Here is a 23,718-nt window from a genome sequence, read left to right on the forward strand (position 1 = left end):
TAATAATTCATTTGGTGTCAACATTTTTGTTATTTTATTATTAGTTGGGAAGCTTCCCTTGGAAGCTTTTTTGGTACCTGCAAGTTAAATAGAAGAAAAGAGACATTTGTTTCAAAGAGGCGAGAGAGAGACAAAAGAGAAGAGAAAAAGTTAAGTGGGTTTTTTTGCCTTGGTTCAAGCCACGATCGGATGGTTATTTCTTGCCTGATCTTGATGAAATTTTAGTCTATTGTTTACAAATAAAAGCTATACGTATTGATCGGAGTCAATTTCGTCAAAACTCTCTTGAATTGGTAGTTTGGAATATCTACTTTGATAAGACTTAAATGTTTATCTTTGTTGATTTTGTTAAAATCCACCTTTATGGTGATGATATAATTATTGATTAGTAATCTAAGAATATTCTCTTGATGGTTGCATGCCTTTAGTTGTGACTACATATTATTTTGGGGTACTTACATATAGATCCTAATAAGTGGATTTATTGTCTAATAGATCCTATGAAAAAAAATTTGTCATAAAAAAAGTCACTAATTGTAAGTTTTAGCAAAAATTTATAAAAATCATAACAAAAAAAGTCACTAATGGTCAATTTTTAGCAATATATATTAAAAATTGTCACAAAAAAATTATTTTTATTGACAATTTTACCAAGACTTATTTTCAATAGGACTTTATGGGAATTAAGTCCAACTATTAAGACCTATTGGTAGTTTACCCTATTATTTATTTTATAGTGAAAGTTTAATTAGGAATTGAATCCATAGATGAATTGCCGAACCACGTAAATTTAACCTCTTGTAACTAGTTTTGTTGCCTTTAATTTTCCGGTTAATTTCACTTTTACCCCCCCAAACTTTTAATTTGATCTACTTCCTCCCTAAACTTATGAATTTCAATTATAGTTGTCCAATTCTTCACAGCCGTTTGGAACAAGTAACGGTAAGCAGTGTTGTCAGTATTTTACGATTGAATACATTTCAGAAGGAAATCAATATTATCATCAATACATAATGCGATACGTATGTTATACTTAAATTTCTTTAGCAAATTTGAATAAAAAATATTCAAATTATTTTCTATAAATTAATATTGTCAAAAAATTTTATTAACTTATTAGAAAAAAGCTATTTTTGAGATGAGAATGGTAATTTTTAGTTTATTTTTCGACCTTTTTGACATATCTATTGTATGGTATTAAGAATCTTGCGTAATTAATTTATGCCTTCTAAAGATAATATGTATTGCTGTATGTATGTATTTAATTTAGGACAAATTACCTACACCTCCCTTGAGGTTTAATGAAATTACAAATTCCCCCCTAAGGTTTCAAAAATTACTTCCTGTCCATATCATAAATTGACTAAAATGCCCTTTTGACAAATAAGGGCAAATTACCTATTGTAACAACCCCGACCTCTGATTAATGTTAATTTATGATTAATTATGACTAATTAGTAAGTAAGGTAAAATTTTGAATTAAGTTACATGTGTGTGTCACATTATTTGTATCTATATCTGTTTAACTTAGAAAGAGTTGTTCATGTTGTATTCGGTTTGCGAATTGAAGGCCTTATCGATATCCAATTCGGAAATTGATTTGATTTATGTGCTATTTGGAATTTTAGAACATTATGGTAGGCTTAATTGAAATTCGAATTGCAACGATTTAAATAGATTAATTTGAAGCCCGTGTGTTTAACATTACTCACCTATCTTTAAGCAAGCCTATATAAGCACCTTTTGGCCTCCACTCATCCATTTTCCCTCCACTCAACACACACAAATTGAGCCTAACGTGAGAGAGAGGGTGCAAGGAAGTTGAATAGCCTGATTGTAGCCCTGTTATCTGTGAGTAACAATGTTGTAAAGATATGTTCAATTGTATTTATTTTCAGATTGATAAATCATATTGCTCTCTAAAATGATACTTTTTATTGCTTGAATGATGATCCTATTTTGAATTGTACTCGTGGCATCCATAGCGTATTGTGATTGTTATTGTTATTGATATCGTTATTGTTACAGAGATCGCTGTCAGTTCCAAATCTTAAAACTATTGTATGATAACCATCAATTGATTGTTCGGTCTTTTAAGACCTACTGTATTGTTACTATTGGATGTACCACGTATGACCTAATGAATATGATGGATCAAATTGATCAAATTGAATGATTGATTGACAAATGATATTGATTGAGATTGTTCTAATGCTAATCGATCGTTTCAAAAATTAAAGGACATCATTTTTAACCTCTTTACGCATTTGTTATTCACTAGGCTATAGCTCATAGTTTATTATGTATACGTAGGTGGCCAAGCATCGGACCAAAGCTAGAGGCACCGACCCAAGCTCATGTTCTGTTAAGCTAGCCATTGTGCCTCATATCAAGGTTCCGAACCTACACGAGCCAAGGCTTTTTGGGTGATACTATCCACCCTTTTGCTAAGTGTAATGAACGCCTAAGACTTTTGATTGTTCAGTTCTGATGAGAGGATTATGTCCCTAACTTGTATGTTATCTTGTACATGTATTTTTGGTATAAGTGGTTATGAATATGGTTATGTACATAAAAGTTATTTCCATTCAGGTCTTCACAACTCATTGGACGATGTAGATTATTATTGATTGGCTTCCGTCAGTCCCATTATATTGTATTATTGTCATTATTGTTTAAACAAGCTTTCAGTAATTACGGATTACTGGCCGATTACGACACTAAACCTATAGGGGCGGGTTTGGGTCGTGACACCTACACTCCCTTGAGGTTTAGCTAAATTACAGATTTCCTCCTGAGATTTAGCTAAATTACAAGTTTCCCCCTGAGGTTTAGCTAGATTATCATTGTTAAATAAGTTATGAAATGCAAAATTAAAATGGAAAAACATTTATCACACTACGAAAAATTAAGGTTTTACATACCAAAATTTAGGGACAAAATTATTTTTAGGGGACTAAATATTTTTGTTGCGAAAAGTGTCGTTATTATATTTTTAATAATGAAAATTGAACATTAGTGATTAATTATTATCTTTTTGGTATCAAATTTTTTTCTCAAAAAATAAACCATTTTGAGACCAAATTATTTTGTCCATAAGAGTCTATTTATTATTGATATTTTCGAAATTTTATCGCTAAAAACCTTATTTTTGACTTTTCAGGGCGACCTTTTAGTGACTATTTTCACAATGATAGAAATTAGTCCCTAAATATCTTTTGCAACAAAATTTTCACTTTTAAAGATAAAAATTGGCTTCTAAAACTCTTATATATTGTAGTGTCAGATGGTGAAAATATCATAAAATTAACAAATAATTAAATAAGTTAAAAATAAAAAAAATGGCTTGTCAAAAATTTTTTAGAATATGTTTGGTTTGATTTTTAGAAATTTATTTTTAAATTTTTTGTAAAAAATTTAAAAATTAATTTGGTTAAGAAATAAAAATAAAAAATAAATATTATTGTTATAGAATTTTATCTTTAATAATTTTTACAAATTAAATATATTTTTTCATATTTATTTTTATTAAATCAGTTTTTATTTTTATTTTTTAAATTCTGAAATTTTTTTCTAAACAACAAATCAAACATGGTTCAAAAAATTTAATTTTTTTTTCAATCTAACGTAATTCTTTTATAAATTTTGTTGATTTAACAAAGGGATTTCAGTAGGGGCAATATCGTCCATCAATTTTTATTTTGGTAACGTCAACTAACCATTCTTAACGTTTAGTTAACAGTATGGGCTAAATTGTTATGCAAATATAAACTTCGGGGGACAGGATGTAATTTCTGAAACTTCAGGGGGAATCTGTAATTTAGCTAAACCTCAAAGGAGGTTTAAGTAATTTGCCTTTTAATTTAAGGAACTTTATTTTTGCAATTGATAGAATTATATATTGTTTAATATTTTATTCTTATAAGATACTTATTTTTTATATGGAGTTTTTTTTAGGGGTCCCTGGTATTAAGATTTTATAGCGTAAAGGACATTTAATATTTTCATAATGTCTAAGGTCCCTCAATTTGATTTAGAGAAATTTCATCCAGAAAATTTCTCTGGATTTCCCAAAGAAATTCTAGACCAGAGAAATTCTCTCCAACTTAGAGAAATTTCGATTTTGTTGAAAAATCCGCTAATGCAGAAAAAAAATATCCAAAGACAGAACCATAAATGCAATTAGAACAATCAATTTGGAGTTGAAAAGTAGAAATCAAACCCAGAGAAATTCTCTATTTCTCTCTCTAGAGAAATTTCAATTTTGTTGAAATGCCTCCAAAAGTACAAAGCTAAACATTAAGTTTCTGTTTCTATCAAAGAGACATTTCAATTCTACTGAAATTAATCATATTTTTCCCTCCAAGAGTACACAAGGAAGAATACCCATGAAAATGCCAATACAATGTCTCCAATAACCTGCCTCAGCCAATCGTGGCCGGGTATTTCAAGCTTTCTCTCAAAGTAAACTCTCCATATCGTTTTGGCAACATAAAGAAGCACTCACTCTTTAGTAAAGAAGATCTAAAACTCTCTCTCCTTAAGAAATGCCACCATGAACAGAAGAAACCAAATGGCAAACAAAAGCAACCCAGAAATAACTCCGAAGTACGAATCAAGAGCTTATCATGCATAACATCGTTGTTTCTGCTTCATGTATTGGAATGAATTTCTCTGATTTGGACCAAAGAAATTCTCTAGTTTGAATTGAATTTTCTATAGGTTGGTCTAGAGAAATTCTTTGGTTCAGACTGAATTTTCTTTGGTTTGAATTGAATTTTCTCTATGTTGGTCCAGAGAAATTCTTTGGTTTAGACTGAATTTTCTTTGGTTTGAATTGAATTTCCTTTGGGTTGGTCCAGAGAAATTCTCTGGTTTAAATTGAATTTTCTCTGAGTTGGTCTGAATTTTCTCTGGGTTGGTCCAGAGAAATTCTTTGGTTTGGTCAAGAGGAGAAATCTGAACAACAAAAGATATATACCTATCAAAATATATAATCATACACTATATCAGTTTATATACGCACACACATACACACACATGTGTATATATATAATCATACTTGTATATACATAATTTATACCTGTAGCGAGTGTATTCCCCAAAATATATGATTATATACTTGTTCTATTCTTGTTATGTAGTTAACCTTCCATTGAACTGGTGGGCTTTTCATTTGAATTTCTTAGACCTTTTACTAATGACTAATTTAATTACTTGCAGAAGTATCAACCTTATGCCTTAGACCCAAATCTTAGTAGTGCCCTAGCTTCAGTTCGTTGGGAACTCAACCTTCTGTCTAAGCATCATCATCTTCCAACTGTTTCAACGCTAGCATTGACCATTTCAACGTTGAGCAATGCTCAGAACCAGGTTTATCATTCTAACAAGAGACATTCCTAGAACTAGGTTTATCATGCTCAGAACCAAACTTTTTTCTTTCACTTATTATCTCCAACAAGAGAACTCCAAAACTAAAAACATCTGACTTAATAGAAAATAGTCCTTCCATAGCATACTCTGGAGTCATGTATCCACTACTACGGATAAAAGCATCACAATAGAGTGATCAGACAAAATAAAATGACTGATTATGTATGTATACATGTGTATAATAAAAGAAGAGGGTTACTATGTTCCAACTACTCTATTTGTGTTGGCTTCACTTTAATTTCGCCAAAAAATTCTAGCCATTCCAAAAGTCTGATATCTTGGGATTCTTCTCATGATTCAGCAAAATGTCGCTAGCTTTAAGGTTTCTATGAATTATTCTAAGATGGGAGTCCTCATGCAAGTATAGAAGGCCCCGGGCAATTCCATTAATAATAAAAAGGTGTCTCCTCTAATCTAGTTGCGTACTTTATTTGAATCTAGAAAGAAAACAAACAAGCAGTCAAGTTGATTACAATCTTTAGTAATTAACTTTTAGCTTTTATTTGGTTGCAAGTGACTAGGATTTAAAAGGGTCCGGACCAAAGAGAAAGACATCTAGGCTTTTGTTGAGCATGTACTCGTAGATGAGTAGTAACCCATCTTCCTCCAAGAAACAACCCAACAGTCTAACAGGATTCATATGTTGTAGTCTTGCAATTAAAATAACTTCATTCTTGAACTCTCGTAATCCTTGGCCAGAACTTCTTGAGAGTCTCTTAACTGCAATTTCCTTGCCATCTAATAATGTATCGTGTAAACATTTTGAAGTCATGCAACAATCTTTAATAAGAAATGGCTACATTAATGCCTATTTATGGTTGTGTTGGTCCTTTAAATTTAACCCTGCATTGTCAATCACCTAGTGCACCATGTTACCCATACATGTGACAAACTATGATTTATATCCTTCAAAGATTATTGTTAGCACCATAAATACCTTGTAAACTGGACCAAATCCACCTTCTCCAAGCTTATTTTCTTCAGAAAAATGTTTTGTAGCTGCATGTATAAGATCTAACTGGATTGAAGGAAAGTGTTGTGATTTTGTTGTTAGCTCCAGCTCATATGGAGGAATTAATGAAGGCTGGCTCCAAGTCAAGGAGTAGAAGGGGAGAGGGCAGGTGGAAGACTAGCTTATTTTTTTTTCTTCGTCTTTCTGTTATAAATGTTCACCGGTTTCTTGACTTTGTTTCCCTATCTTTTGTGTATAAATTGAGATGATGAGGAAGAGATGAAATACAACACAGACAGAGTAAGAGAAAATCAGAGAGAGTGTGTAAATCTATAGAAAGGAAGTGAGAGTGAGTTCTGTAATCTCTCTCCGGAAAATTCTATAGTGAAAATTCTCTCCGTGGACATAGGCAATTGCTGAACCATGTAAATATCTTGTGTCTCCTTCCTGTGTGTGTAATTGATTTCTGAGTGTGCCTAATCCTAACAAGTGGTATCATAGTCTTGTTGGAGAAAAATAGTGTGTTTTTTCAAAAATTGTCAAATTTCGAAGTTGTTTGAAATCAACTTTTGAGCACACCAAGAGGTGTGTCTCTTTGAGACGATTTCGACGATATAAAATTCGTCAAAATCGGAGCTAAAACGAGTGCCGTAGAGCTTGCTGAAGATTCGCCAAAATTTCGCTTGAAATTTCAATTCAGCAAAAGCATTGGAAGAAGAAGGCTGATGTCACTGTGACGTCATCATTGCATCAGTAGAGTTTCTAAAATTGCAATTTAGCCCTTGAAGTTGTGGTAAATAGCATTTCAGCCCCTTAAGTTTCTGAAATTGCATTTTAGCCCTTGAAGTTGTGGTAAATTGCATTGCAATCTCTGAAGTTTTTGAAATTTCAATTTATTCCCTGAAGATGTGGCAAATTTCATTTCAGTCCCTAAAATTTTTGAAATTACAATTTAGCCCCTAAAGTTATGGTAAATTACATTTCAGTCCCTGAAGTTTCCAAAAATTGCAATAAGAATCTTGGATTTGGGAAATTGTAATTTGGCCTATTGAGTTAGGAGAAATTTCATTGAGGTCCCTGAAAAAGTAGAGGAAGTGCTTTTCTGGCTAATTTGACCATTCTAGACTCAACGGTGTGGTCCGTTTGTTCAAATTCAGAATTATTGTACAAGCAAGAAGACGATGAAGGAATCCACATCAACTTCAAGATTGATGATAAAGTTGAATGTTTCCAGTTATGGAATCTGGAAGCCGCGGATGGAAGACGTCCTATACTGTAGAGACCTGTTTGACCCTATTGCTCTAAAATGGGTTAAAACGAAAGCAGAGAATGATGAAGACTGGATAAAGATGAACCGGAAGACTGTTGGTCAGATCAAACAATGAATAGACCACAATGTGTTCTGCCATGTCACCCAGGAGACAGATGCATATGTCTTCTGGACAATGTTAGAAGGAATGTATCGGTCAAAGACTGCCCGAAATAAAACCTTGGTGATGGGAAGGCTTGTAAATCGGAAGTTGAAGAATGATCTGTCTATCATCGAGCACACCAGTGAATTCAAGAATCTGGTGAATCAGCTTCCAATCGTCAAGATGCCCTTGGACGATGAAATGCAAGCCGTACTACTGCTCAGTTCATTACTAGACAGTTGAAAGACGTTGGTGGTTTCTCTCAGCAACTCTGCAGCAGAGGGAAAGCTGACTATGAGCATGGTCATGGACGCCCTGTATAATGAAGTGACAAGAAAGAAAGACATGGGAGGTCATCAGTCCCATGCTCTTGTTACAGAAGATAAAGGCAAAGACAGAGGTAGAAGAAGAGGTAAAGGAGTGAGCAAGAGTAGAGGCAGATGGAACAACATGAATAAATCTAGAGATAGTAAAAGTCAAGGTAACTTTAGCTTCACTTCCTTTCACTGTGACTACGAGGGTCACATAAAGAGGAACTACCTAAGCCGGAAAGATAAATGCCAAAGCAGTAAGTCAAACGGAGATGAGAACACGACAGCCATAACAACTAATGAAATACTTCTTGTAATTTGTGAAGAGAATGATTGCCTTCACGTGGCTGACCACAGCTGTACATAGTGGGTGATAGACACAGCTGCATCCTATCATGCCACTTCCCACAGAGAACTCTTCAGCTCGTACAACGTTGGAGATTTTGGCACTGTTCGAATGGGAAATTCTAGCTATTTGAAAATTGTGGATAGACATTTGTATTCAGAGTAATGCCGAACACAAGCTAGTTCTCAAAGATATGAGGCATGTTCCAGATTTGCGCCTCAATCTTATCTCTGGAAGTGCCCTAGACCAACAGGGCTATACAAGTATATTTGGAAATGGCCGTTGAAAGTTGACAGGAGGAGCTTTGATAATTGCCAACGGAGAGATATATTAAACACTGTACAAGACTCAAACGAAGATCTATCTAGGAAGTCTTAATGCAACAGAAGACAAGGAGTCACCAGACTTATGGCACAGAAGACTGGCTCACATAAGTGAAAAGGGATTGCATCTATTGGCAATGCAATCCAGGATATCCTTATCCAAAGGGAGTGCCCTGAAGTCGTGTGATCATTGTCTTTATGGAAAGAAGCATCGAGTATCATTCATTTCAATGAGCAAGAGGAAAATAGAAGTGCTCAGTATGGTATACTCAGATGTTTATGGCCCGATCGAAGTGGAGTCACTTGGCTGCCGCAAGTATTTTCTGACTTTCATTGATGATGTATCAAGGAAGTTGTGGGTGTATTTCTTGAAGACGAAGCATGAGGTATTCAAACACTTTCAGGAGTTCTATGCAATGGTAGAAAGAGAGACCGAGAAGAGTTAGAAGTGTCTTCGCACAGACAATGGTGGCGATTACACTTCCAATGCTTTTGAAGCATATTGTGCCAGCAAAGGTATCCGGCATGAGACAACAGCTCCCGGTACCCCACAACATGATGGTGTGGCAGAGATCATGAACCGCACTATTGTTAAAATAGTCAGATGCATGCTCAAAATGGCAAAGTTACCAAAGTCATTCTGGGTTGAAACCGAACAGTCTGTTATCTTATCAACAGGTCGCCTTCAATCCCATTGAATTTTGCTATACCTGAGGAAGTCTGGTCCAAAAGAAAGGTATTGTACTCTCACTTGAGAGTCTTCGGTGTAAGGCGTTCTCACACATCTTCAAGGAAAATAGACGAAAGCTTGATGACAAGTCCACTACATGCATATTTGTGGGCTATTCAGATACAGCATTTTGGTACAAGTTGTGGGACCCAGTGAACAGGAAGATGTTCAGCAGTAGAGATGTTGTGTTCCAGGAAGACCAGACAGTAACAGATTTTGAGAAGTCTACAAAGTCTAGATATGTTATCACTCCAGACTTGTTACCATCTCCCTGAGCCATCTTAAAATACTAGATGTGATGATGTGCAACAAGAAGTGCTAGAGTTGCAAGATCCTATGCTAGAAATTAAGGATTAGGAAGAAAGAGATGAAGACCCAAATGAAGAGGGTGTTGAGCAGGGGAAGCAACCCTCTCAAACTGAGGCAACTGGGCCTCAGTTGCGAAGATCTGAAAGATCTGCCATGCCATCAACCAAATATTCTACTTCTCAGTATATTCTGATAACTAATGAGGGGGAGCCCGAGAGTTTTTCGGAAGCAAAGAGTCATACAGAGAAAGACTATTGGATGCACGCCATGAAGGAGGAGATGCGCTCTTTGCAGAAGAACCACACTAATGAGCTTGTTCCACTTCCAAGAGACGGGAGAGCCTTGAAGAACAAATGGATGTATAAGTTGAAGAAAAATGGCAACGGTAAACTATTATAGCATAAAGCTCGCTTGGTGGTCAAAGGTTTTGGCAGAAGAAGGGAATTGACTTTGATGAGATCTTCTCTCCAGTTGTGAAGATGACTTCCATTCGAGTAGCTCTAGGATTAGTAGCTCGCTTGAATCTGGAGCTAGAATAGATGGATGTCAAGACTGTCTTTCTCCATGGTGACTTGGAGGAAGAGATCTATATGGAGCAACCAGAAGGATTTGAAGTTAAAGGAAAAGAAAATCTAGTCTGCAAACTGAAGAAGAGTCTCTATAGCCTAAAGCAGGCGCCGAGACAATGGTACAAGAAGTTTGATTCATTCATGGAGGATCACGAGTACACAAGAACGGTAGCAGACCAATGTGTATACTTCCAAAGGTTTTCGGATGGAAACTTTATTATCCTACTGTTGTATGTTGATAACATGCTGATCATCGGACATGATATTGTTATGATCAACAAGTTGAAAAAAAACTTGTCGCAGTATTTTGACATGAAGAATTTAGGTCCAGCATAGCAGATTTTGGGCATGAAGATTGTTCGTGACAGAAAATCCAAGAAGATATGACTGTCACAGGAGAAATATGTTGAACAGGTGATTGAAAGGTTTAACATGAAAGATGCCAAGCCAATCAGCACGCCACTAGCCAACCATTTCAAGGTGACAAAGCGTTCGTGTCCTACGACTAGCTTTGAAAGGAAAGAAATGGAGGCAATTCCCTATTCTTCCGCAGTAGGAAGTTTGATGTGTGTTATGAGGTGTACTCGGCCAGATATAGCTCACGCAGTTGGCGTTGTGAGCAGGTTCCTCGCCAATCCAGGAAAGGAGCATTGCGAGGTGGTCAAATGGATTCTTCGGTACTTGAAGGGAACTTTAAAGATGTGTCTATGTTTTGGGGGAGCTAAACCAATTTTAGAGGAATTTACAGATGTCGATATGGCAGGTGATCTTGATGGTAGAAAATCTACATCAGGATTTCTGTTCACCTTTGCAGGGAGAGTTGTTTCATGGTAGTCCAAACTACAAAAGTATGTTACTTTATCTACAATAGTGGCAGAGTACATTCCTGCCGCAAATGCTGAAAAGAAAATGTTGTGGTTAAAGCGATTTCTCTAAGAATTGGGTCTACAACAAGAAGAATACAAGGTACATTGTGATAGTTAGAGTGCAATTGATCTGAGCAAGAATTCCATGTACCATTCACGTACAAAGCACATTGATGTCCGGTATCATTGGATATGAAAAGTGATAGATAAGCAACTGATGAAGCTGGTGAAGATTCACACGGACAAGAATCCTTCTGACATGATAACCAAGGTTCTCACCAGAGACCAACTGGAAGTTTGCAAGAATCTGATCGGGATGGACTTCAAATGAGAAGTCAGTTATCCATATGTGCATGGAGGGGGAGAATTGTTAGCTCCAACCCACATGGAGGAATTAATGAAGGCTGGCTCCATGTCAAGAAGTAGGAGGGGAGAGGGCAGGTGGAAGACCAGCTCATTTTTTTTTCTCTTCCTTTTGTTATAAATGTTCACCGGTTTCTTGACTTTGTTTTCCTCTCTTTTGTGTATAAATTGAGATGATAAAGAAGGGAATAAATACAGCACAGACAGAGTAAGAGAGAATTAGAGAGAGTGTGTAAATCTATAAAGAGGAAGTGAGTGTGAGTTCTGTAATCTCTCTCTAGAAAATTCTATAGTGAAATTTCTCTCCGTGGACGTAGGCAATTGCCGAACCATGTAAATATCTTATGTCTCCTTTCTATGTGTGATTGATTTCTGAGTGTGCCTTATTCTAAAATTTGTGTGCTTGTTGCCTAGCAATTTTTTACTGTTGTAGTCATCACCAAATTGTCCTCCCAGGTCGAGTAATTGCACTTCATGCCTGTTTTCTTTCTCTTCTACAGGAAAAAAGAAGAATAAATTGACATACTAGGTTGTAAACATGTAATAGGATTGTGGCAATGGCTAAAAGAATGTAGTTACCTTTCTTTGCTCTTTTCCTTCTCCTTTGGTAGTAGATACAAGCACCAAGTAGAGATAGCACTAGGAATGCTGAAAGAATTATGCTGATACTGATTATAATTATTTTTCCTTTCCTACCTTCTAAAAACTAATGGTTTAATTTTAGCCACTATTTAAATCATGACCATTTTCATTCAATTTGAATTAACGGAAACATTTTTTGAAAGGAAAAAATATTCATTTTTTTTTTGGCATTTGGACCTTATCATATTATAAACAAAATCTTTCATTCACAACATAAATAATGTGTAGAGCAATTAAAAAATTAACATAGAAATTTTGTATCACGAGCACATGTGGGTCAATCCTATTAGGAAAAAAAAAACCATAAGCCCCCGCTGTGTGTGGTCAATCGTAGGTGGAATTGCACCAGCAGGGTGAATCTTTTTGCCATAATCGCAGCAATTCACGATTGGGGCTTATATTGGTGGGGTTGTGGTGAACGACAGCATTTTGGGCTGCCTTTGGGTGCCCAAAACGATTCTCCATCATCTTGTTAGAAATGGTTTGAAATTCTGGGTAAAACCAGAATTTTTTTCTTATCTTTGGTCAATTATTTAGGTGGGACCCGTGCGCCAAAATTGGCGGGTCTAAGTGGTAACGCGTTCTTTGCCGCGTTGTGATTCACGTGGTATATTTGGTTGCTCAAAACCATTATCAAGTGAATGGGAAATTGAAACCAAAGTGTGCTCTATGGAAATGGAGTTTTGGTGGAAATTCCTTAAGGTTTGTGTAAATGGCTTATCCCACATTGATTTGCTGGGAAGTTTTGAATGGGTTTATATAGCTTGGACTTATAACTTGGAGAGGGCCCCAAGGGGCACCCCAAATTCATAGAAGGGAGAGATTATGGACAAAATAGGCTAGACCCATTGGACCCAAGAATCACCACACGCGCACGACACCGCCGTCCGTCCGGTCGAGCGAGCTGGGCAGGACCTGGACTTGGGCGCGGGTGCGTGGTGTGAGGTTGGGTTGGGCTTGTTTGACCCAATACTAATCTTTTTGGGCCAAAAATATTTGAATTCAATTTATTTTTGATAGAATAAATTATGTCCAAATTTAATTTTCAATTTTTGAATTCAAAATTTTATTTGCACCTCTTCAGAAATTCTGTACAGGTTCGGATCTGTCCAAAACCAAATATGTTCTGTTCAAATTTAAATCCACTCGAATAGATTTGAAATTCAAACAGATTCGGTTATCTGTTCAAATTCAAACCCAACAGGTACAGTACCTGTTCAAACGGGTATGCTACCTGTTCAATTCAAAATTAAAGGGTGCCATTACTTTTATAAATAGACCAGCCCTCATTTGATTAGATTCACTTTAATTTTTGTCCTTTCTTGCTGCAATATCATCTCTACATTTTGCTGCATTTATTCTATTATTTTTCTTGTCAGAAAGAGTGTATACACTAAGTGTGTTTATTGAACAAATAAATTGATCATTTCATCCTGGGAGATAGATGTCCATATTCTGAAAGCACCGTGGAGAGGACGAATCTGTCTTAAGGACACAGTGTTGAACACTGGACTTGATCAGATTATTATTCGAAGAAATTAATCAAGTAAGTTGTTTAATTTATTTTTCTGTTTTATTTGTTTATTTAAATCAGATTTTTATTTTGCTTTTGTAATAAAATAAAATATGTGTTTATTTATTTATTTATTTTATTTCTTTTGTATTCTGTTTGTTGTTAAGTACACAAACAGAATTAAGCTATTTAAATACAGTGAAGGTTGTCCAACACATCTTACACAGACAGAGATGGATGAGGAAACACATTGAAACACGGATGGAACTCCAGAGTTTAATTTGTCAAAATTAAAACACTAGAATTTAAAGTGTAAAACGCATGAAACCGTAAGGGTTTTTTTATTTCATTATATATATATATATATATAAATCTCTAATAACACACTAGTTACTAGTGGTTGTGTTGACAACATCAGCGGCAGTGGAAAAAATGCCAATTACACCCAGCATTAAAAAATTAACTAGTCTAGCTGTAAAAAATAAAAAATAAAATAGCTAAAATTTAGGGCAAATTACACTAACAGTCCCTATAGTTTAGGGCTTGTGTCACTTTAGTCACTGATTTTTCAATTGTGACACATTTGACCCTGAATTTTGAATCTTGTTCCAAATAATTCTACTAGTGGTTCAAGAAGTGTTGCTGATTCACTTCCCAATAGAACCACCACAGATGACATATTTGGTCTATCTTTTGGATCTTCTTGGACACATAGAAGCCCAATATGGATACATCTTACAACTTTTGCCACGGGGCATGACACCGCCAACAATGGATCTAAAAATTCTAGTTCTTTTCCATCGCTCCATAGTCACCATGCCTATAAAATCACATAGTTTTAATTTGAATGAGTAGTTGTCACGTTCTAGTTATTCGAGTATTTGTAGTTGAAAAGGGGGTTGAAAACACATACATAAGCAAGGAGTGTCAGAGCATGTTCTGTAAGGTAAAAGCCACTGTTTCTTTTCCCACTAATGATCTCGAGCAAGATCACTCCGTAACTGAAAACATCAGATTTTATAGAGAATAGTCCACCCATTGCATACTCGGGAGCCAGGTATCCACTATATCAAATATGATCATTATTTTATCTTCTTTTCAATTAAAATATGTAGTTTCAATGAAAGATAAAGGAAAGAGCAAGGGTTTAAATAGCAATGTGTCACAATTGGTATTTGTCGTGCTCGATATCAGGTGTAACGAATGATACGTATTAAATCATCAACAACCAAAAATAGCTTTATAGAGCTTTATATATAGTAGTCATATCAACTTTTGAACCAATATGTATTGGGAGTTGGTTAATGTTGGTGTAATTTTTATTCATCGGTATTGGAAGGGCTGAAAACTGATAAATATCAACCAATATTTAAAACTATGAGAAAGAATAGACTTACTATGTTCCTACAACTCTTTTGGTGTTAGCTATATTTTGGTTTTCACCAAAAATTCTCGCCATTCCGAAATCTGATATCTTAGCGACCATTTCTTGGTCCAATAGAACATTATTAGGCTTTAGATCCCCTTGTATGATATTAAGCCTCGAGTCTTCGTGCAAATAAATTAGTGCTCAAGAAATCCCAAGAATCATGTTCAGGCGTATATCCCAATGAAGTTTTTCACGCTTCTCTGAATCTGAAATTGTATATAAAATTAAAGCTACCTGAGATAATATTTTTTTGTTCATTTTCTTAGTTATACCGAGCTGTAAGAAAGCCTATAAAAAAAGATACAAAAACAAACCAAATATGAAGAGATCAAGGCTTTTGTTGGGCATATATTCATATATGAGCAACTTTTCTTCTCCCTCTATGCCACAACCCACAAGCCTCGCAACTAATATATCAGCTGTTATTAGACCGTACAAATACGTGTCCCCGATACTATTGTTTAAAACCATCTGCAAGACTACGGGAATGATCACACTAACAGGGAAAAAGTTGTTACCTTGTAAACAGTGCCAAACCCACCTTGTCCGAGCTTATTTGTATCAGAAAAGTTTCCTGTGGTTGCCTTTATAGTAGCCAACTCCAGGAAAGGCAGTTCCTGAGAACTGACAAATTCACCTTCTTGATTAATGTCAACACTTGGTGGGTTTGCCAATTCTTGTAACAATGCACTTTGGCTTTTTTCCTCATCTGCAGGGCAGCAGACTCTTCTGTTAATGGTAGTTATTTCATTGATATGGTGCGGTTTGCCTATTTGAGAGTAAAATTATAAACCAAATGGCGGATTGGCGGATAACCAAATTGCGGTTTGGACAGTTTAGGGCGGATTGACGGATTGAAAAATATTCTTAACCAATTATCAAGCATTTGCGTAATATATAACACTAATTTGCATAGTATTTTTATATATATATATAACACAAACTAAGTTTACATAATATTATTCATGTATATAACTATTAATTGGTAACAAATTAAAAAAATCTCTCTCATACTCAATTTTACTTTGATATTGTATTAGACGTTAAAAATATATATATGTATTAGCTATAGCGGAGCGGAGCGGTGCGGTTTTGAAGGTAGATTATAAATTTTAATGTTTAATCCACGGTTAGCAGATAAAACAGTGTGGATTGGTGCAGTTTGTACAGATTGGGCAGTAGTTTACACAGTCCTAGACATGGGAATGTAGCGTGTTAGCAATTAAGCATTTGGACAACAATAAGTCTCGAAATAGATAAACAAAATGCAAAATCAGACAAAAAAGACACACAAAACGCATGTTTTGCGTCTGATTTTAAACTTGCTGTTTTGTAAATTTACCCTTTCGTGTTCGGTTACTTCGCTGATGCCAAATAACATAGTAACCAGCAGCAAGACCTGCATTCACCAATGTTGTTGGACCGGTAACTAGCATAGCCACCTTAATCTTCTTTCTGTTCCCTGTTTGTTTGGGCAAAAGATCTATGTTCTCAATTTCAGTTCATATATTGTATACACTAATGACAATAAACATGTTTGGCAAATTCTTTTGGGGAAATTTTATTGAAAACACCTTTTTTAGGAAATTTTTTTTAAATCATTTTGGCTCAAAATTGAAACCATATGAGAGTTATTTGTGCGAAGTAGTCAAATGATTTTAGACAAACAATATGGTTTTCTTGTTTTCTTCAAGTATATGGCAACAAGCAATAGCATAGACAAAGTAACTATTTTAAATTCAATTTTCTTACCATTGGCAGTAGGTTCGTTGTAAAATGGATATAGCTGAAACCTCATGTTGCAGTTTCTGCTTAAAACAGTACCGCCTTGGCGATAATCACAGCACCCATCAAGGTCTCCAAATTCAGAATTCAAACAAACTCTACAGTCGCTTCGAGAGATGTCTCTTGTGCACTGTACAAACCCATAAATCGTTTCATTCGTTGAAATTTTGGTTTTACCAGTAGCAAACATGACGCTAGAAGGATTAAATGCGGCTTGATCGGAGAGTTTATTCATGAAATCCTTCAAAACTACAACAAAATCAACACTGTCCGATATATTTTTCTCATCTTTATTTGAGTCAGGATTCATTCCAGTATAGTTGTCCCAGGAATGGAAAGGCCGGTATGAGTACTGAACTTGACAGAATTCATGCCATATAATTGCATTTTGGGTTGGACACACTGTCATGATCTCCAGGCTTGCATTCTGAACGCAATCCCGACACACTTCAGGAGTGACATCCCCTCTGCAAAGTGCTTGCCTATAAACTTTGTCAGTACTATTTCTGCATACAATACTGTTGAAGCCTTGACTTAGAGGAGTGTTCGACCATAGAGACTGTAACAACCCTCATTTTGACTTAGTCATACTTGCATACATTTATGGATGATCTTGTTTTAATATGTGCATTTGTAAATCTTGTCTTGTTTTGCTTGAATGATTGCTTGCACGCTTTGTTCTTGTCTGGTGTGTTGCCGAGGTCATCTTAAGCCTAGACACCTTCGAAACCTTTGTCACTTAGAACTATCTTGGAACCCCATTGGTTGTCATCCATCTTCACCCTAGCATATTGGCTGAGATGTCACCATCCAGGCCGAGGTGCGCGTCGCCTAGGCCGAGATGTGCATCATCTGGGCCGAGATGTTAATATGTAGGCGTTCTAGATCCTTGATCCTTGCATGAGTGATTTTGTTCCTGGAATGGTATGACCTAGACCGAGGTGTGGCACATCTAGGCCAGGGTGTGGCACAGTTTAGTCAAGTGTTGTCCTTCCAAGCCGATGTCCTTGCCCCTTGATTGTCGGAGTCTTGTTGTTAGCCGATGTCGTTACTTGCCGGTGTGTTCTTGCCGCCTAGCTTGTTGAGTACACTTTGTCTTGGTCTTGTCTTGTCAAGTCAGTCACCTTTTGAGTTGAGCGAATCAGCCGATGCCACGTGTCCCGACATAGGGATTAAGTCAGTGATTGTCATGAGAAACATATCATTTGTATCAAGTCTTGCCTTTTAGAGAGAGAAACTCAAGGAAGAAGAAGGAGAAGTTTAAGCTAGAGAGAGTGAACTTCCAAGCTTGATCGTTGGAGCTTGAACCGTTAGATTCGGGTTTTGAGGTTAGAATCGTAGCCTATTCTCGTTGTTCTCATTGATCATCTAGCTGCATTGCACGATCAAACCTGTTCCGCACGCCATTCATCGATTTAAAGTTAGTTTTAGAAAGAGAAAATGGTTTTCATGTGTTTTTAAGGAAAAGTCTCGTTTGATCTGAAAGTTTGCATTAAAGCTCATGTTTTTGTGTTTGTTTTGATAAGATCCTTGAGTGTGGGTACCTAGGTCCATGTTTTTGAATTCATAGCATGAAGTCTCAACTGTTGCAATAGCAAGTTTTGATCTTTGCATCCATCTTCCTCATGTTCATGTTCTTCAAGTTCTTCATGCTCATGTTCTTCATGTTTATCAAGAGGGAAACCCAGATTTTTCCCGACTTCGCTTTTGAATGTGGCCATCGAGGCTACACCTCGGCAAAGAGGTGTGGGACCTCGGCCTAGACCTGGTAGTTGCCCAGCGTGTTTTTCCAAGGATAAGAAATTGTGTTTCAATTTGATTGACTTAGTTTTTGAAGAATGCCGAGGTCATTTGCATGTAAGCTAGACTTGTTTTGAGTAGTGCATTCAATAGACTTTGCCATGTGTTTTGAGGACTTGGACTTGCCTTGACCCCGACGTTTGAAGAACTAGGTGAGTGGTATTTTTAATAAAGCTATGTTATACGTTTTGATAAAGACTTTGCTTTGCTTTGTTTTGAAAGTATTTGTTAAGCATGAATGATTGTCCTTAGTTTTGTATCTTGTATTATACTTGCTTGAATGACCTTCTCGTTTGAAAGTCCTTTGTGCTGGAGGACTCTAAACTTTCGCAGCACATCTCGTTAGAAAGTCCCTTGTGCTGGAGAACTCTAGACTTTCGCAACACTCTTGTGTTAAAAGGCTACGAGCCTTTGTAACATAGGTCCCTTGTGCTAGAGGACTCTAAACTTTTGTAGCACCCTTGTTTGAGATGCCTCTCTTGCTCCGTCTTGTTTTGCCACGGACGGTTTACCGCGTGGATACGTTGCCGGAATGTTATTATTTGTAATATGTGATGCTAGTAAGTGTCCCTTGAAGCTTTGAAGATCTTTAGATGGGCGAGGTCCATTCCTTGTTATATATAAAGTTTTGTCTTGTATTGTTTTGAAAGGACTTCGGCTATTATTCATGCAAACCCCTTTATTATTTATACCATTCACTGAGTATCCAAGCTCACCCTCTCTATATATATGTAGGTGATGGGCAAGAAGGCGGTGACGCCTAGATGTGATTCTGGAGCTTATTTTGGATTTTGATTATGTCGGCCTAAACTGTAATTACATCGGCAGTCTTGAAAATTATGCTTCTCGATTTGTAATACTTGTATGTTGCATACGTCGGCTTGAGAAGCCTTTTGATCAAGATGCGTGTTTTGTATACATGTTATGTCGGCAGTGAGGATGTCGGCAATTCTAAAGATTTTGCTTCTAGCTGTATTTCATGTATTTTGTTCATGTCGGCTTGTGAAGCCCTTTTGTTAATGTGAAAGATGTAATTTGTACCTTGTTTCGTTTGTAATTGAGTTATAACCCATCTGCAGATGATTCCTATCTCATTTGACTTATGCACAACTCTTATGGACTAATCTGTTTGTATAAATCGCTTCCGTACTTGTTAGCCCCATATAATTGTACTCTGATTGTGTGTGAATCTTGTATGTTGGCCTTCGGTAATCTCGGATTACTGGCCATCACGGCACCAAACTACTAGGGGCGGTCTGGGGTCGTGACAGAATGGTATCAGAGCACAAGTTCCTTAGTATACGTTATTCATACACTTTGAGTCCTAAAGAGCATAGGATTTCCCCTTAGAAGGAAGTTAGAATTGCATCATATTGCTTGCTATGTGAACAAGTTGTACATTGTCTCGGCATGCTTAACTGTTACTTGCCTACGTGATTATTTGCTCATTTTGTTTAAAGCCACATTTTTGCATACTCATAGCATCATGAGAAGAGGTAGACCTCCAGTTGGCCGAGATCAGTCGGAGGACAGAATAGACAGACTGGAGGGGCTAGTTGAAGGTTTGACCCGCGAGTTAAGGCAGACAAGACAGCAGTACACTAGTGCTACATCAACTCAGGCCAAGCAGACAAACGGCCAGAATGTAGTTCCACCTCCACCCCCTCCAGTACCGCAAGCGCCCCCACAGCCAGCTTTATATGGGGATGGCACGATAGCTTTGATTAGAGAGTTTAAGAAAATGAAACCGCCAAGATTCCAAGGGGGTATAGAGCCGACGAAAGCCGAAGCCTGGGTTTTGGAAATGGAAAAGTTGTTCGAGATCTTTCCCAGCACCGACACCCAGAAGGTGACATTAGCAGCCTTTACACTAGATGATGACGCCTGCAGATGGTGGATGATGGTTCGAGAAAGCAATCCAGACTTGACCTGGACCCGATTTTTAGAATTGTTCTACACCAAGCATTTTCCCTTAAGTGTTCGGAATCGCAAGGCCATCGAGTTTCAGACTTTGCTGCAAGGCAGTAGAACAGTAGCTGAATATGACCATGCCTTTACCGAGTTGGCAAGGTACGCACCCCACATGGTCAATGATGAATATATGAAGGCTAGGAAGTTCGAAAGTGGACTCCGTGGACCGATACAAGACCGGGTTAACATGCTCAACATGCCAACTTATGCCGGAGTGTTGGACAAAGCTATTTTGACCGACGCTAATTTGAACAGATACCAGGGCTCGGGAGAGAGCCAGAGGAAGAGGCAGAGTTATGACAATCGCCGGGCACAGTTTGGTACCAAGAAGAAAGCGAACGTCGGCAGTTCAAGCAACCCAAGGCAAGAGAGTGGTACTAAGCCGATATGTTCCAGTTGTGGGAAGCCACATTTCGGGGTCTGTCGTCGGGCGTCTGGGGCTTGTTACGAATGTGGTAAAGTAGGTCATTTTGTGAGGGACTGTCCAAAAACGAAGGCTGGGGAAAGTAAGAAAGATGAGAATACTTCGGGCTCCGTGCAGAAAGGTAACGCTGGGAAAGGACCGATGAGACAAGGCAGAGTTTTTGCACTGGTACCAGGGGACACTCAAAATGCTGAGGTAGTGGTGTCAGGTACACTTTCAATTTGCTCTCAAAATGCATATGTATTGATTGATTCGAGTTCTACGCATTTATTCATTTCTGCTAAGTTTGCCGAGAAGATTAATAGGAAAGTAGAACCCCTTGATTTTGTATTATCTGTGTCTAATCCATCTGGGAGATCTATGAATGTTGCATCCATCTATCGAGCATGTGTTGTTATGATTGGGAATGTTGTACTGTTAGCTGACTTAATGCCAATGGACATGACTCATTTTGATGTTATATTGGGGATGGATTGGTTAGTGGCAAATCACGCATCCATAAATTGTGTTTCTAAGAGTGTCACATTAAAACCCCCAAACTTAGCTGAGGTCACGTTTCAGGAAAAAGGTGTAGTATCCCCACCTTACTTAATTTCATCCACGAAAGCCTATAGGTTGATCCAAAAAGGGTGTCAAGGTTATCTGTATAGCATATTAAGCAATTTGAATGGAAATGTGGAATTAGCCGACGTCCCAGTTGTTAATGAATTCCCCGACGTCTTTCCAAATGATTTGCCTGGTCACTTAGTGGATAGAGAGGTAGAGTTTACTGTTGACATCATATCGGGAACCCAGCCCATCTCTAAAACACCCTATAGGATGGCCCCCGCCGAGCTTAAGGAATTGAAACTTCAAGTACAAGAGTTTCTAGATAAGGGTTTTATTAGGCCGAGCACTTCACCCTGGGGAGCACCCGTCTTGTTTGTTAAGAAGAAGGACGGTACACTTCGTCTTTGTATTAATTACCGGGAACTGAATAAGGTAACCATTAAGAATAAGTACCCGTTGCCGAGAATAGACGATTTGTTTGACCAGTTGCAAGGAGCACGAGTCTTTTCCAAAATTGACCTTAGGTTGGGTTATCATCAGCTTAAGGTTAAAGCCGAGGATATCGAGAAGACCGCTTTTTAGACGAGGTATGGCCACTACGAGTTTTTAGTGATGCCTTTTGGAGTGACCAATGCCCCTGCAGCCTTTATGGATTTGATGAACAGAGTCTTTAAGCCATATCTAGATGGGTTTGTGGTTGTCTTCATCGATGACATATTGATCTACTCTAAGAGTAAAGCCGAACACGAGGAGCATTTGAGACTTACCAAGTGTGAGTTTTGGCTTTCCACTGTTTCATTTTTGGGTCATGTAATTGATGAAGAGGGTATTTCGGTCGATCCTAGTAAAATTGAAGCCGTGGTGAATTGGCCGAGGCCGACTAATGTGTCCGAGGTTCGTAGTTTTCTGGGATTGGCTGGTTATTACAGAAAATTCGTAAAGGATTTCTCAAGGATTGCAATTCCGTTGACACAACTGACTAAGCAGGGAGTGGCTTACGAATGGACTAAGGATAGAGAAGCAGCCTTCCAGGAGTTGAAGACGTGGTTAGTCGCAACACCAATTCTTGTACTACCATCAGGTAATGAAGAGTTCCATGTCTACAGTGATGCTTCGTATAAGGGTCTGGGTTGTGTATTAATGCAAAAAGGTAGGGTTATAGCATATGCCTCTCACCAGTTAAAGCCACATGAAAAGAACTATCTCACCCATGATCTAGAATTAGCAGTCGTGGTATTTGCTTTGAAGATTTGGCGCCATTACTTGTGTGGAGCTTCTTGTCAGGTTTTTACGGATCATAAGAGCTTAAAGTACTTGTTCACTCAGAAGGAATTGAATATGAGGCAGAGAAGATGGCTTGAGTTGTTGAAAGATTACGATATGCAAATTCAATATCATCCAGGTAAAGCTAACACCGTAGCCGACGCTTTGAGTAGAAAGATGGTTGGAAATTTGGCATGTCTAACTGCAATCTTAGTGGAGCAGACTATTGTTGAGGAAGTAAAGACAAGACAAATGGAGGATGAATTCTTCAAGAAGGTAGCCGATGAGATTATCTCGAAGCCGAGATCAGGATATACCATAGAAAATCAAGTGCTCAAGTTTGAAGGGAGATTGTGTGTGGCCGACATTCCAGAGTTAAAAAGGAAAATTTTACAGGAAGCTCATGGTTCCAAGTTTGCTGTTCACCCCGGGAACACCAAGATGTATCAGGATGTGAAGTAGACGTTTTGGTGGCCGAACATGAAATGAGAGATAGCCGAGTTCGTGTCGCAGTGTCTGTATTGTCAACAAGTGAAAGCAGAACATCAAAGGCCAGCAGGACTTCTTCAACCTTTATCGATTCCTGAGTGGAAATGGGAGCACATCTCCATGGACTTTGTGGTTGGTTTGCCGAAGACACAAAAGGGTATGGATTCGATTTGGGTTATCGTGGATAGACTAACTAAGTCAGCGCACTTCTTGCCTGTTAAAACCACCTTCAACGCCGA

General features: G+C 37.4%; 1 pseudogene; it reads right to left on the minus strand.

Moving 5' to 3' along the window:
* Positions 1 to 10,234: 10,234 nt before the first annotated feature.
* Positions 10,235 to 23,718, minus strand: part of LOC114276990 (cysteine-rich receptor-like protein kinase 15) — a 30,299-nt pseudogene continuing 16,815 nt past the window's right edge.

Source organism: Camellia sinensis, chromosome 9 (genome assembly GCF_055761805.1).
Source record: "Camellia sinensis isolate YWXY chromosome 9, ASM5576180v1, whole genome shotgun sequence".
NCBI lineage: Eukaryota > Viridiplantae > Streptophyta > Magnoliopsida > Ericales > Theaceae > Camellia > Camellia sinensis.